We start from the raw sequence: 13,639 nt of genomic DNA, 5'->3' as shown, positions 1-13,639 counted from the left end.
CCAGTGAAACCATGCAAGATGAAATCTTCCTGGTATCTAACCTAGTTCTAGGGTATAGGTAAGATAAGAACCTATCTACCCCCTCCTACAAACTCAACTCATTTAAATAATCTACTCACCAAGTTGCAGTCCACTCATCTATTATTTTAAATGCTTCCATTTAAAATAAATATACAGTAGAGGCAAGAAATTAAAAAAGTGGAACTGAATATTAACAAAAACTAAATTAATTGTAATTTATCATGAAATCTTCAGCTGCTGAAGGAATTTATTTGGGAAGGGGTGTTTACTTTTGTTGCCAGTGCTAAAGCCATGCAGAAATTCAACATTATTTTATTTGGAGATAGAGCCCACTAACAGACCTTTTTGGCCTAACAAGGCTGCTCTGGCCAATCACACCCATGTGACCAATTAACCTGGTATTGCATATGATCTTGGAATGTGGACGGAAACCAGAGCAGCTGGGGGAAACCCACATGGTCATGTGAAGAATGTACAAACTCCTTACAGAGAGTAGCTGGAAATGAGTTCTCATTACTGCCACTGAAAAGCATTACACTGAGCACTGTGCTACCATGCCAACCCCAAAATTGCAAGTGGTAGTTGAGTGATCAGTCCTGGAGCCTGTAGTAGGAGTACTGTAAGCAAGGTTCAAACCTGTGTGGAGAATTCCCACTGGATTTTAACTTCAACTCCTTAAGCACTCAGACTTTGGAGCTCTGGCTAAATATCAAAAGGTGAAAAGACAATAAGTCCTTTAGACTTAAGAGCAGAATTAGGCAATGAGGCTCTTTGAATCTGCTCCACAATTCCATCATGGCTGATTAAATATCTTTCTTATCCCCATTCACCTGCCTTCTCACCATAACCTTTGATGCTCATACAGAGATTTGCCTGGACTATAGCCCTCCATATCCCTCCAATCCATGTACTTACCCAAATTTTTCTTAAATGCTGAAATTGAACCTGCATGCATCCCTTCTACTGGCAGCTCGTTTCACACTACCAACATCCTCTGAGTGAAAAAGACTCCCTCCCCCTCCTCATGTTCCCAATAAATACTTCACCTTTCAACTTTAACCCATGTCCTCTAGTTCTCGTCACTCCTAACCTCAGTAGAAAAAACCTGATTGCATTTACCCTACCTATACCCCTCATATGTTTCATAGAAATATTCTCTGTTTCTTCTTCACATAGATAATTGAGGATGGAGTTCAGGCATGCTGAATGAAATGGATATGGGTGCGATTGTTTTGTGATCAGGTGGATCAGCTTAATTGCAGTGTATGATATGTAGCTCAATTCCCTGAAGAGTTGGATATTTGCAGAACAGGTATACATCTGGCATGGATTTCAGAGACAGGTAAGTCTGCCAACTTTGTCTTGGCTTGAAATGTTACACTTCTGCATTTTTTTGCAAGCTTAGGTGTTTGTTTCAATATGCTATATATGCCTCACTGTGTCCAGATTTCATACAAAAGGTGCTTTAACATATCGCAGAAATTCCCAACGCGTTTATGTATTTTTCTTCTCAGTGAACAGCATGGGACACATGCTCAGTGTCAGGACATTCCCAGATTTCTCAAAGTCTGTGGTGTGTCCAAATTTAAGTGTTTGCAAGACGTGAGATTGCAAAAGCTCTTGATTACACCTCCAATAATCTTCCTGTGGGACTGGAAATATAGGAAACTGTTCAACCTTTTTCCAAGAAGTAGGACTACCACAACCTCAGTCACTGAGCAGCAAAGGTGTAGCCAATTCTTGCACATATGCATGTTTGGAGCCTGAGGTCCAATTCATCATGAGATCATTCACTCAAGTTTGCAATAGAGTGGACCGTACACTCGACATACACAAGCCAAAAGACCTCTACCAAACTGCTCCTGCTATACAACACTGCCATCCAGCAATTGTTCAACAGCAAGACTCTGGAAAAATGTGGAATGCTTCATCTATCAAAAGCAAATGGCTGTCCTCCCATAGATGTGGTCTGACCTGCTATGTATTTCCAGTATTTTCTATTTTTATTTTAGATTTCCAGCATCTGCTGTTTTCTTAAGATTTTTTTCCACTCCTCTTGTTTACCCAGCTGCCCCTATAGGCAATTGGTAATTGTTTTAGTATTGTCGCATGTACCACGATACAATAAAAAACTTTGTTTGTATGACCTCAGTACAGATTATTTCAAAACAGATTTGACATGAACTATTCCACAGTGAGATCTCCCCCCGCCCACCACTCCAGCAATTTTTCAATTCTGTTGCTGTTCTGTGAGGAGTCTTTGTATGTTCTCCCCATGGGATGGATGGGTTTTCCCTAGGTGCTCTGGTTTCCTCCCACAGTCCAAAGTCATAGTGGGTAAGGTAGGTGGTTAATATAAATTGGCCTGTGTTTGAGCTAAGGTTAATCAGGGTTATGTGGGATTGCTAGTACAGCTTGATTTGAAGGGCCAAAAGGCCCTACTCTGCTTTATTGCTAAATAAAATAAATAAAGTGAAAATGCAGGAATCGAGATCAGAACTAAAAACAGAAATTTCTGAAGTACTCAGGCCTGTAAGGAATTTAGATATTCTCCCCATGACTGTGTGACTTTCCTCTGGGTGTTTGGTTTTCTCCCACAGTCCAAAGACGTACCGGTTAGTAGGTTAATTGGCCATTGTAAATTGTCCAGTGATTAGCTCAGATTAAATTGGGGGATTGCTGGGTGGTGCGACTGGAAGGGCTAGAAGGTCCTACTCCACACTATATCTCAGTAAGTAAAAATCATCTATGGAGGGAGAAGAGAAGCTAATATTATAGATCAACAAACCTTCATCGGATATGGTAGAAATTAGTTATTCATAGATGGTAAAGGAACCATTGGATCATAAGACATAGGAGTACAATTATGCCATTTGACCCATTGAGTCTGCTCCACCCTTGGATCATGACTGACTTATTATCCCTCTCAAACTCCTGCCTCTCCCTGTAACCTTTGACACTCTTACTAATCAAGAACCTATCGACCTCTGCTTTGAATATACACAATGACTTGGCCTCCACAGCCACCTGTGATGCTGAATTCCACAGATTCACCTCGATCTGACAAAGCTCAGTGGAGTAATGCATACGGACTACCAAAACTCCATTTACTGACTTTTATCTCCTTGCATCTACCCTATCGAACTCTTTACTAGTCTCATCACTCTCAGTTTATTCCTTCTGAGAGAAATGAGGCCTCACTTTTAAAATAACTGGCCAATATTCAGTATTTGATCACATATACTTTTGTGAAATGCCTTTAGCTATATTAAAGTCTCAGTGTAAGTGGAAGTTGTTACTATTCATTTATTTAACCTATTGATGCCCCACGGCCTTGCCTGCTGTTGTTCATACTGATATTCTTTTTTTTAAATATTATTATTAGTATTGAGTTTTCAAAGTGAATACATGAAAAGATAATGTCTACCCTCCCCCCTCCCCTTAACCCTTCCCCCCTCCCCTTAACCCTTCCCCTCCTACCTGAAAAAGAAAGAAAGAAGAAAAAAAATGAAGAACTGCCTGGATATTGGAAGGTTTCCACATGCTCCATGGGATTCAAAATAAATTTAGTATATTGATATTCTTAGCAAAGATGGAACAACACAGTGAAAGGTTTTAAGAATTGAATAAGGCCCATTGTTTTTATGTTCCTATATTCTTAAACACACATCTTTAAGAGTTCTCATCCTTTTCTATTTGAGCAGGAGTCTTTCATGCCTTTGGACGTCAGGGTATGTGGGGATAAGGGCAGCGCCTGCAGAAAGACTGCCTGTATGTTGTGAAAATTTCAATGCTCTTGCTGAATGAAGTGAAGTTATTTCCAAACTCTAGTGATGTGGTTTGCCTGAAATGTTCACGGGTCCAAAGATCATAGAGAATCTGCAGTAATCCTCCACTCTAAATTCAGTCCTTGCAGGAAAGATGAAAATGGAAGTTATGATTCTGTTATGATCCTGGATCCCCTCCTCCTTCCCTTTCTCCTGTGGTCTACTCTCCTCTCCTATCAGATTCCTTCCTCTTCAGCCCTTTACCTTTCACACCCACCTGGCTTCACCTATCACCTCCTGGCTATCCTCTTTCCTCCTCCCCCCCCCCCACCTTTTCATTCTGGTATCTACCCCTTTCTTCCTCAGTGCTGATGGAGGGTCTTGGCCTGGAATGTTGACTGTTTATTCATTTCCAAGGATGCTGCCTGACCTGCTGAGGTCCTCCAGCCTTTTGTGTGTATTGCTTATGATTCAACTGTAGTCTACTGGTATCTGATGCAAGGGAAACAAACACTCATTTTCATTCACCATGCTTTTGACACAGCCAATACCCATTTGAAGTTCCCTCTCTGCTGACCCTCACCCACTTTAGAACCTTTTCAGCAGCACAGGGTAAATCACCCAATTTGATTACATGCACTTGGCACATGAACTGAATTAGCAACCTGTCAAAGTGTGATGTTAGCAATTCTAGTGTGATAAAAGTGCTGAAAATAGTATTGCAAAAAAGCAATACAAAATGAGACTCAATTAGCATGATATATGTGTTTCTGTAACTGTTAGAGCCTGTGATTTATTGTCTGGAGTTTGTTTGAATGATCCTGAGCTTCATTGTCTCTGAGAAGATTTTGGGAAGTAAGCACCTACTCCGATGGCCGCAAGGTGAAGAAACTTTAAGATGGGACATGAGCCGATGTTTAACTCCATTTCACCAGTTTAAGCGTCGAGGAAGATTGAGACATTGAAGGTGAGCGAGAGTTCAGCGTCGAATGCCTTCCTTTTGATCACTGCTGAGTCGGAGTCTGTGAGTGGCCTGTCACACCAGAGAAAAGCACAGGCAGCATATGAAGCGGCTTCTTTAAAACGTGTTTGACAAAACGATGATAGAGCAGGCATCATATGGAGATGCTTTCAGGTTGAAGAATCTCACTGGCCCAATGTGGGGCTCGATATTATGTGCTAAACATCAAAGGCAATTTCTATATTTACAATGCTTTCTTAGAAACTACACAAAATCTTAACCCCTCCAGATTCACACTCCCACCACAGATATCTAAATGACTTTTAATTGGTGATTCCTGGCTTCTAGGAACTTATTGTTCATTTAAATTAAATCTACAATCTACATTCGGATTTGAAGGTTGGTGGCTGAGATGTCATTTGCTAAATGTAAATGTGCTAAACCCAAAAGTCACTCTAACGTTCTCAGTGATGGCGAGAGCTTTACCTGAGGTGGAACTGGCTGACTCCAGTACACTATGGAGCCTCTTGCATTCCTAGGCAATGGAGTTTTCACACCAGACCATGAGTTTTCAATGACAATATACATAAGAAGATAAGAACATAAGAAACAGGAGCAGGAATCGGCCATCTGGCCCATCGAGCCTGCTCCGCCTTTCAATAAGATCATGACTGATCTGGCCATGGGCCCATCTTCACCTACCTGCCTTTTCCTCATAACCCCTAATTCCGCTACTATGCAAAAATTTATCCAACCTTGTCTTAAATATATTTACTGAGGTAGCCTCTGCCACTTCATTAGGCAGAGAATTCCACAGATTCACCACTCTCTGGGAAAAGCAGTTTGTCCTCATCTCCGTCCTAAATCTACTCCCCTGAATCTTGAGGCTATGTCCCCTAGTTCTAGTCTCACCTACCAGTGGAAAGAAACTTTCCTGCCTCTATCTTATCTATCCCTTTCATAACTTTATATGTTTCCATAAAATCTCTTCTCATTCTTATGAATTCCAGTAAGTACAGTCTCAGGCGACTCAATCTCTCCTCATAGTCTAACCCCCTCATCTCTAGAAGCAACCTACTGAACCTCTTCTGCACTGCCTCCAAAGCCAGTATATCTTTCCTCAGGTGCGGCCCCACCGTAAAGTTGCTGCATGATCTCCCTGCTCAATCCCTTTAGCAATTAAAGGCCAACATTCCATTTGCCTTCTTCATAGCCTGCAGCACCTACAAACCAACCTTTTGTGATTCATGCACAAGCACTCATATGTCCCTCTGCACAGCAGCATGCTGCAATTTTTTTACAATTTAAATAATAATTTGTTCTTTCATTTTTCCTTCCAAAGCAGATGACTTCGTATTTACCAACAATGTATTCCATCTTCCAGACTCTTGCCCACTCAGTTAATCTATCTATATCCCTCTGCATACCAGTCATATCTTCTGCACTATTTGCTTTTCCACTCACTTTAGTATCATCAGCAAACTTAGATACACTACCCCTCAGTACCCTCTTCCAGATCGTGAACGTATTTCATGAACAGTTGCATGCCCAGCACTGGACCTCTGCAGCACACCGCTCACCACTGATTGTCAACCACAGTAACACCCATATATCCCAACTCCCCGCTTTCTATTAGTTAACCATGCTAATACATCACCCCCAACTCTATGCATCATTATCTTATGGACGAGTCTTCTATGCAGCTCCTTATCGAATGCCTTCTGGAAATCTGAGTAAATAACGTTCATCTGTTCCCCTGTATCTTGTTTTTTCCTCAAAGAACTCCAGTAAGTTTGTCAAACAGGACCTGCCTTTACTGAATCCATGCTGTGTCTACTTGCTGGATCCATTTCTTTCCAGATGCCTCACTATTTCTTCTTTAATGATAGCTTCAAGCAATTTCCCAACTACAGAAGTTAAATTAACTGGCCTATAGTTACTTGCCTTTTGCCTGCATCCTTTTTTGAACAGTGACAAGACATTTGCCGTCTTCCAATCCGCCGGGACCTGCCCAGAGTCCAAAGAATTTTGGTAAATTATCATGAAAGCCTCTACTGTAACTTCTGCCATTTCTTTCAGTACCCTTGGATGCATTCCATCAGGACCAGAGGACTTACCTGAATCTCCTTAAACTTCAAAGGAAGTAGAGATGCCGGGATGCCTTCTTCATGTTTGTATCTATGTGATGAGCCCAGGTGTTGACAAGTAGAGACACACAGGGAACTAGCAGAGCAAATTCGATGGACAGAATAGCCTGATTCTGCTCCTATGTCTTATGGACTATGGACATAGCTACTCACCCATTCCACCACAAACCCTTCAATGTGAACTGGTATGTGTTCGCCAGACTTCCCTTTGCTAAAGTGACACAAGTTGTGGCTATTTAACAACTTGTGTCACTTAAGCTGACATGAATGTGGGTGTTGCCCAAACCACAAGCTAACTCAAGCTTTGGCAGTCATGCCTGGAGTTCATAAGTTGGTCATTCTAAACCAGAAACATTGCTGAAGGATGCTGGCTGACTTGAGCAGACAAAGAGAAGAATGGGGACAGACACGAGAATGGGAAGCCCGCTTCTCTGGCTTTGGATTGGGGATAGAATAGTGATGTCAGAGATGGACACCAAACAAAGACAGTACAAAATATCTGCCTCAACAATGTATTTGATGTCAGCTGAAATTTAGTCCAACATTGCATCTCATCAGGTTTCATCTTTGTCTTCTCCAGAAACGATGCACGTAAGGTGTTCCTGTTATAGTCTTGATGCTTACTTTAAGACCATCTTTTCTATTTATGGCCCACCGTCTTTCTTAGCCACATATCTACAGCCCGATACTGCAACAGTGATGGGGAGTGCTTGCAGTATGTTGAGTGGCGATGTGTGTAGTTGTGCCACAAACACTGAGGAATCCAAACCAACGTGTCATTATGTACCATGGACGTTGTGGACTGAGCAACTGTGTCTTACAATAGATTTTACTCTGCAAATTTGTCACATAAGAAGTATGCAATCTTCAAAAGGCGACATCCATCATTCAGGATCCCCGTCACCCAGTATTTGCCCTCTTCTCATTGCTACATCTGGGAGGAGGGTACAGGAACCTGAAGACACACAATCAACCTTTTAGGAACAGCTTCATCCACACCGTGCCCCCCCGCCATCATTAGGTTTCTGAACAGACAATAAACCAACCCATGAACGCTATCTCACTATTTCGGCTCTCTTTTTTGCACGACTTACTTAATTTGTTTTTTTATATACACTCACTGGCCACTTTATTAGGTACACCTGTACACCTGCTTGTTACTATATGATGCAAATCTCTAATTAGCCAGCCATGTGGCAGCAGTCCAATGTATAAAAGCATGCAGACATGGTCAAGAGCTTCAGTCCAAACATCAGAGTGGGGAAGAAATGTGATCTTAGTGACTTTGACCATGGAATAATTGTTGGTGCCAGACAAAGTGGTTGGAGTATCTAGAAACTGATGATCTCCTGGGATTTTAACATGCAACAGTCTCTGGAGTTTACAGAGAATGGTTCAAAAAATGGAAAAAACATCAATTGAGTGGCAGTTCTATAGGGGAAAGTACCTTGTTAATGAAAGACGTCAGAGGAGAATGACCAGACTGGTTCATCCTGACGCAAAGGCAATAACTCAAATAACCACATGTTATAACAGTGGTGTGCAGAAGACCATCTCTGAACGCACAACACATCTAACCTTGAAGCGATGGGCTACAGTAGCAGCAAACTATGAACATACAGACAGGGGCCACTTTATTAGGAACACGAGGTCGCTAATAAAGTGGCTGCTGAGTGCATATTTCTTATTGTAATTTATAGTATTTTTTATATATTGCATTGTACAAATTTCCCAACACATGTCAGTGATATTAAACCTGATTCTGATTCAAAACACAGTTGAATTCCTATTTGGAATTTAATCTCATTTTCTTGTGAGTGACCGATATACTCTATATTCAGATTTTACTTTCCATTTAATAAAGGCTTATTTCACAATGCTATTAATTGCAATCCCTCTGTAGGCGCGATGGTAATATTTTTCTGTCTAACTACTGGTTGTTTAAAGTAGCCGATGGAATGTTTACAAATCTCTCCTTAAGTTGTGTTAACACTGCCATTCCAAAGGGAAGTAATCCCGCATCATCCTGCATTAAAAGTCCACTGGCTCTGCTGAAGCAGTCCTATATTCTTCTTTGGGTGGAAGAAGTGGTGTAGACAGCAGTGATAAACAGTCCTTGGAGACCACAAACATTCCAGACTCACTATTAATGTCTGACTGTGCATTCTTGGTAAAGCCCTGCAGGAACTTTGGGGAGTTCAGCTTTGGTAAAATAAAATGGTTAGTGAAACAGGATAATAGATGGAAGTTAATAAAGGAAAATGAGTCGTGTGACCTGTTTATGTCTGTTTAATGTGTTGTGCAATGTGAGGTCAGGTATTTATTTAAAGTGGAGCCTCAGTTTCCTCTTGCATGCTCCCTTACCCGCCATCATGCCCTTCCAGAAAAACAAATTGCTTGCAGAATGAGATAAACAGTTCCACTTTCATCAGTCGATCAAATACAACAGATGGGGGTGAGAACTGAGTCATAGTTGTTGAAGCTCACTACCCAGAATGAGGTTAATCAGCTCATCCTATCTGAATGCAACAGAGTCAGATTCAGAATCAGGCTTATTATCACTGACGTACCTGTGTGCCATGAAATTTGTTGTTTTGTAACAGCAGTACAGTGCAAGACGGACAAAATTACTAAAATCGGGCAAAAGAGGAATGGTGAGGTAGTGTTCATGGCTTCATGGACCATTTAGAAATATGATGCATGGGGGAGAAAGCTGTTCCTAATATGCTGAGTATACATCACCGCTTGGTCTAGCAATCGCAATAGGATGTTTCCGATGTCAGAATGGAGGCTAACCAAATGGAATACAAGGTGATATTCTGTTTAGATAGCCTCTAACCTGATGGTATGATCATCGATTTCTCCAAGTTCCAGTCATTTCTTCCCTTCCTCCTTCTCTATTTTTCTCTTCCCTTTTCTGGCTCCCTTCTTACCCATTCTCTCTCGTCACGTGCCTATAACCTCCCTATGGTGTCCCCTTCCTCCCCCTTTCACCCATGGTCTGCTCTCGTCTCCTATTAGATTTCTCCTTCTTCATCCTTTTACTTTTTCCACCTATCACCTCCCAGCTTTTCACTTCATCTCCCCATCTCCCCACCCACCTACCTTCCTCCTCACGTGGTTTCACCTAATCCTGCCAGCTTGTACTCCTTCCCTTCCCACCACCTTCTCCTTCAGGCTTCTTCCCCCTTCCTTTTCCATGCCGATGAACTGTCTCGGCCTGAAATGTCAACCGTTTATTCTTTACCATGGATGCTGCCTGGTCTGCTGCCTTCCTTTAGCATTATTTGTGTGTTGCTCTCGGCTCATATGAGAGTGGCTTTACCTTTGGGTATTGGTATATTGGCTAATATTGGCAAACAAAAGCAACCAATTGATTATCTTCCTTCCTGGATGGTTTTCCTGCCATATATCTCTGAAAGCAGGTACTTTATTATGTTGATGTCAACAAAAGTTATTGGCAACGACAAATGTCAGAATGCTGTTTCTGGATTTCAGTTCAACGTTCAGCACTATTGTCCCACAGACCTCGGTGAACAAGCTCCTACTCCTTGGCCTCAATACATCACTGTACCAACTGGGTGCTGGACTTCCTAACAACCGAACCTCTGATAGTCAGGATTCATAACCGCTCCTCCCTCCTCATCATCCGCACACAGATGCCCCCCAGGGCTGTGTGCTGGCCCTATTGCTGTATTCTACTCAAATGTGACTGCACAGCTAAACACCCAAGCAATCACATTGTCAACTCTGACATGATAGAAGATGGCCTACAGAGAGGAAGTGGAAGAGCTTGAGCACTGGTGCCAGGCAAATAACCTCTTGGCTCATTGCCAACAAGACAGAGGAGTTGGTTATAGACTTCAGGAGAACCCACACCACCCACTTTCCACTTTACATCAGCAGCACAGCATGACAGCTGGAAACTCCTGAGAGTGCACATCATACACAACCTCTCATATTCCCAGAACACATTCTGTACAATCAGGAAAGCTCATCAGTACCTTTACTTTCTGAGGAGGCTGAAGAGAGCTGGACTTTGCACATCCATACTTACATCATTCTACAGATGCTCAGTGGAGAGCATCCTAACAAACTGCATCACTGCTTGATACAGAAATTGCACTGTAGCAGACAGAAAGACTCTACAACGGGTAGTCAAAGCTGCCCAGCGCATCACTGGAAGCAGCCTACCCACCTTCAATGTCATATATACAGAAAGACGCTGGAAAGGGACCAGTAATATCATGAAGGATCCCACACAGCCTGCTCATGGTCTGTTTTTCCCACTTCCATCAAGGAGGAGGCTACATAGCATCCATGGCAGGACAATTACTGTCAAAAACAGTTACTTTCCCCAAGCAGTAATGCTGTTTAACTCCACCACTAATTAATTATTTCCCATCTGTCACCATATGTACAGCCTGGTGTCACTGTATAGACATACAATCAATTTATATATGCAAGCTATCTTTTATATTTATATTTATTGTGTGTATGTTTTTTACTATTATTGTTCTCCTTACGTTTGCATACAGGAAATAACACTAAACAATTTTGAATCTTGAATGGTGAATCATTGTTAGTCATATCTTCACATGGCTTAGTTGTTCCTGCTGAACTTTCTCTATAAATGGGAACTCTTTTGTGCAAGAACTCAGTTGAAAGTTTGCCTCCACAGTCAGGTATGGGCTCATATTGTAGCTTTGGACCAGGTCAATTGCCTGCCAGTTCTGCTGTAAGGATTCCAGAAACAGAGGTTTCCATTGCGAAATCTATCAACAGCAGTAGAGGTGTATGAACTATTTTATGAAGCATGCTGAGAAAAAAATCCAAATAAAAATGTCAATAAAAGTTTACATAAAGACCTGAAAACACCCTAACCAGGTTGGTTCAGTTTGCTTTTTATATAAATGCCAAAGTTACATCACATTTTTCCAGTAGATGTCAAAGATCCCACTCATTGAAACTAGACAAGTTTTCTCAATGTCCATAGAGCCCTCAAATGAAACACTGTAGCGGAGTGCTACACACAGCGCTAGAATAACCACATGGAGTCGGTGAGTTAGAGTTGCGATGAAAGAGATTTATTCAAACTTCGCGGCCTGCTTTAAAGCCTTCCCGTTCCCGCCCTCCCTGGGCGGGATTGCTGTGGGGAATGCATATGCCCAGACCCTTTCTGCACGCGGGATTATCCCCCTGCCGGTGAAGATGGCCTGGCGCCCTTTTTGGGGCCGGCCCTCTGCCTGCGCGTGCTGTTGTGAGCCAGTTCGTGTGTGCCAGAAAGTGGGTCGCCACATAACCCCCCCACCCCCAGAACCGGCGATACCTCCCCCAATGTCCACAGTCAGTCTCTGTTTGGGTGGTCTGCCCCTGCGCCGCGGTGCCTGAACCTCAGCCGGCTGCGCCAAGTCCACATGGGCCGGTTTGAGTCGGTCCACCGTGAAAACCTCCTCTCTCCCCCCAATGTCCAGCACGTACGTGGACCCGTTGTTACTGATCACCTTAAACAGTCCCTCGTAGGGCCGCTGTAGCGGTGCCGGGTGTCCGCCCTGTCGTACAAAAAGAAACTTACAGTTCTGCAGGTCTTTGGGTACGCAGGTTGGGCTCTGTCCATGCTGTGAAGTGGGTATGGGGGCCAAGTTACCGAGCCTCTCCCGTAGTCTGTCCAGGACTGCTGTGGGTTCTTCCTCTTTCTCCCTTTGGGCTGGTATGAACTCTCCTGGGACGACCAGGGGCGTGCCGTACACCAACTCCGCCGACGAGGTGTGCAGATCCTCCTTGGGCGCCGTGCGGATTCCGAGCAGGACCCAGGGAAGCTCGTCCACCCAGTTAGGCCCCTCCAGGTGGGCCATGAGAGCCGATTTCAGGTGACGGTGGAAGCGCTCCACTAGTCCGTTCGACTGTGGGTGGTAGGCAGATGTGTGGTGTAGCTGTGTTCCTAAAAGGTTGGCCATAGCCGACCACAGGCTGGAGGTGAACTGGGCGCCCCTGTCGGAGGTAATGTGGGCCGGTACCCCAAAGCGTGCTACCCAGGTTGCGATCAGTGCTCAGGCACAGGATTCGGAGGTGGTGTCGGTGAGCAGGACTGCCTCTGGGCATCTGGTGAACCGGTCTATCATAGTTAGGAGGTACCGCGCTCGTCGCGACACTGGCAGGGGCCCTACGATATCCACATGCATGTGGTCGAACCTCCGGCGGGTGGGTTCGAACCGCTGCGGCGGAGCCTTGGTGTGCCGCTGCACCTTGGCCGTTTGGCACTGCATGCATGTTTTGGCCCATTCACTGACCTGCTTACGAAGTCCATGCCACACGAACCTGTTGGCGACCAGCCGGACGGTTGTCCTGATGGAGGGGTGCGCTAAGTTGTGAATGGACTCGAAAACCCACCGGCGCCAGGCTGCTGGGATGACGGGACGGGGTTGGCCGGTAGCGACGTCACATAATAGGGTCCTCTCACCTGGGCCGACGGGGAGGTCTTGAAGCTGTAAATCGGAGACTGCAGTCCTGTAACTGGGGATCTCAGTGTCTGCCTGCTGTACCTCTGCCAGCGCTGCATAGTCCACCCCCTGACACAGGGCCTGTATGGTAGGTCTGGAAAGTGCGTCTGCCACGACGTTGTTCTTTCCAGAGACATGCCGGATGTCCGTCGTGTCCTCGGAGATGTAGGACAGATGTCGCTGCTGGTGGGACGACCAGGGGTCGGACACCTTAGTGAACGCAAAGGTAAGCGGTTTGTGGTC

Source organism: Mobula birostris, chromosome 2 (genome assembly GCF_030028105.1).
Source record: "Mobula birostris isolate sMobBir1 chromosome 2, sMobBir1.hap1, whole genome shotgun sequence".
Lineage (NCBI taxonomy): Eukaryota > Metazoa > Chordata > Chondrichthyes > Myliobatiformes > Myliobatidae > Mobula > Mobula birostris.
The sequence above is the reverse complement of the archived record's forward strand: the minus strand, read 5'-3'. Positions refer to the sequence as shown.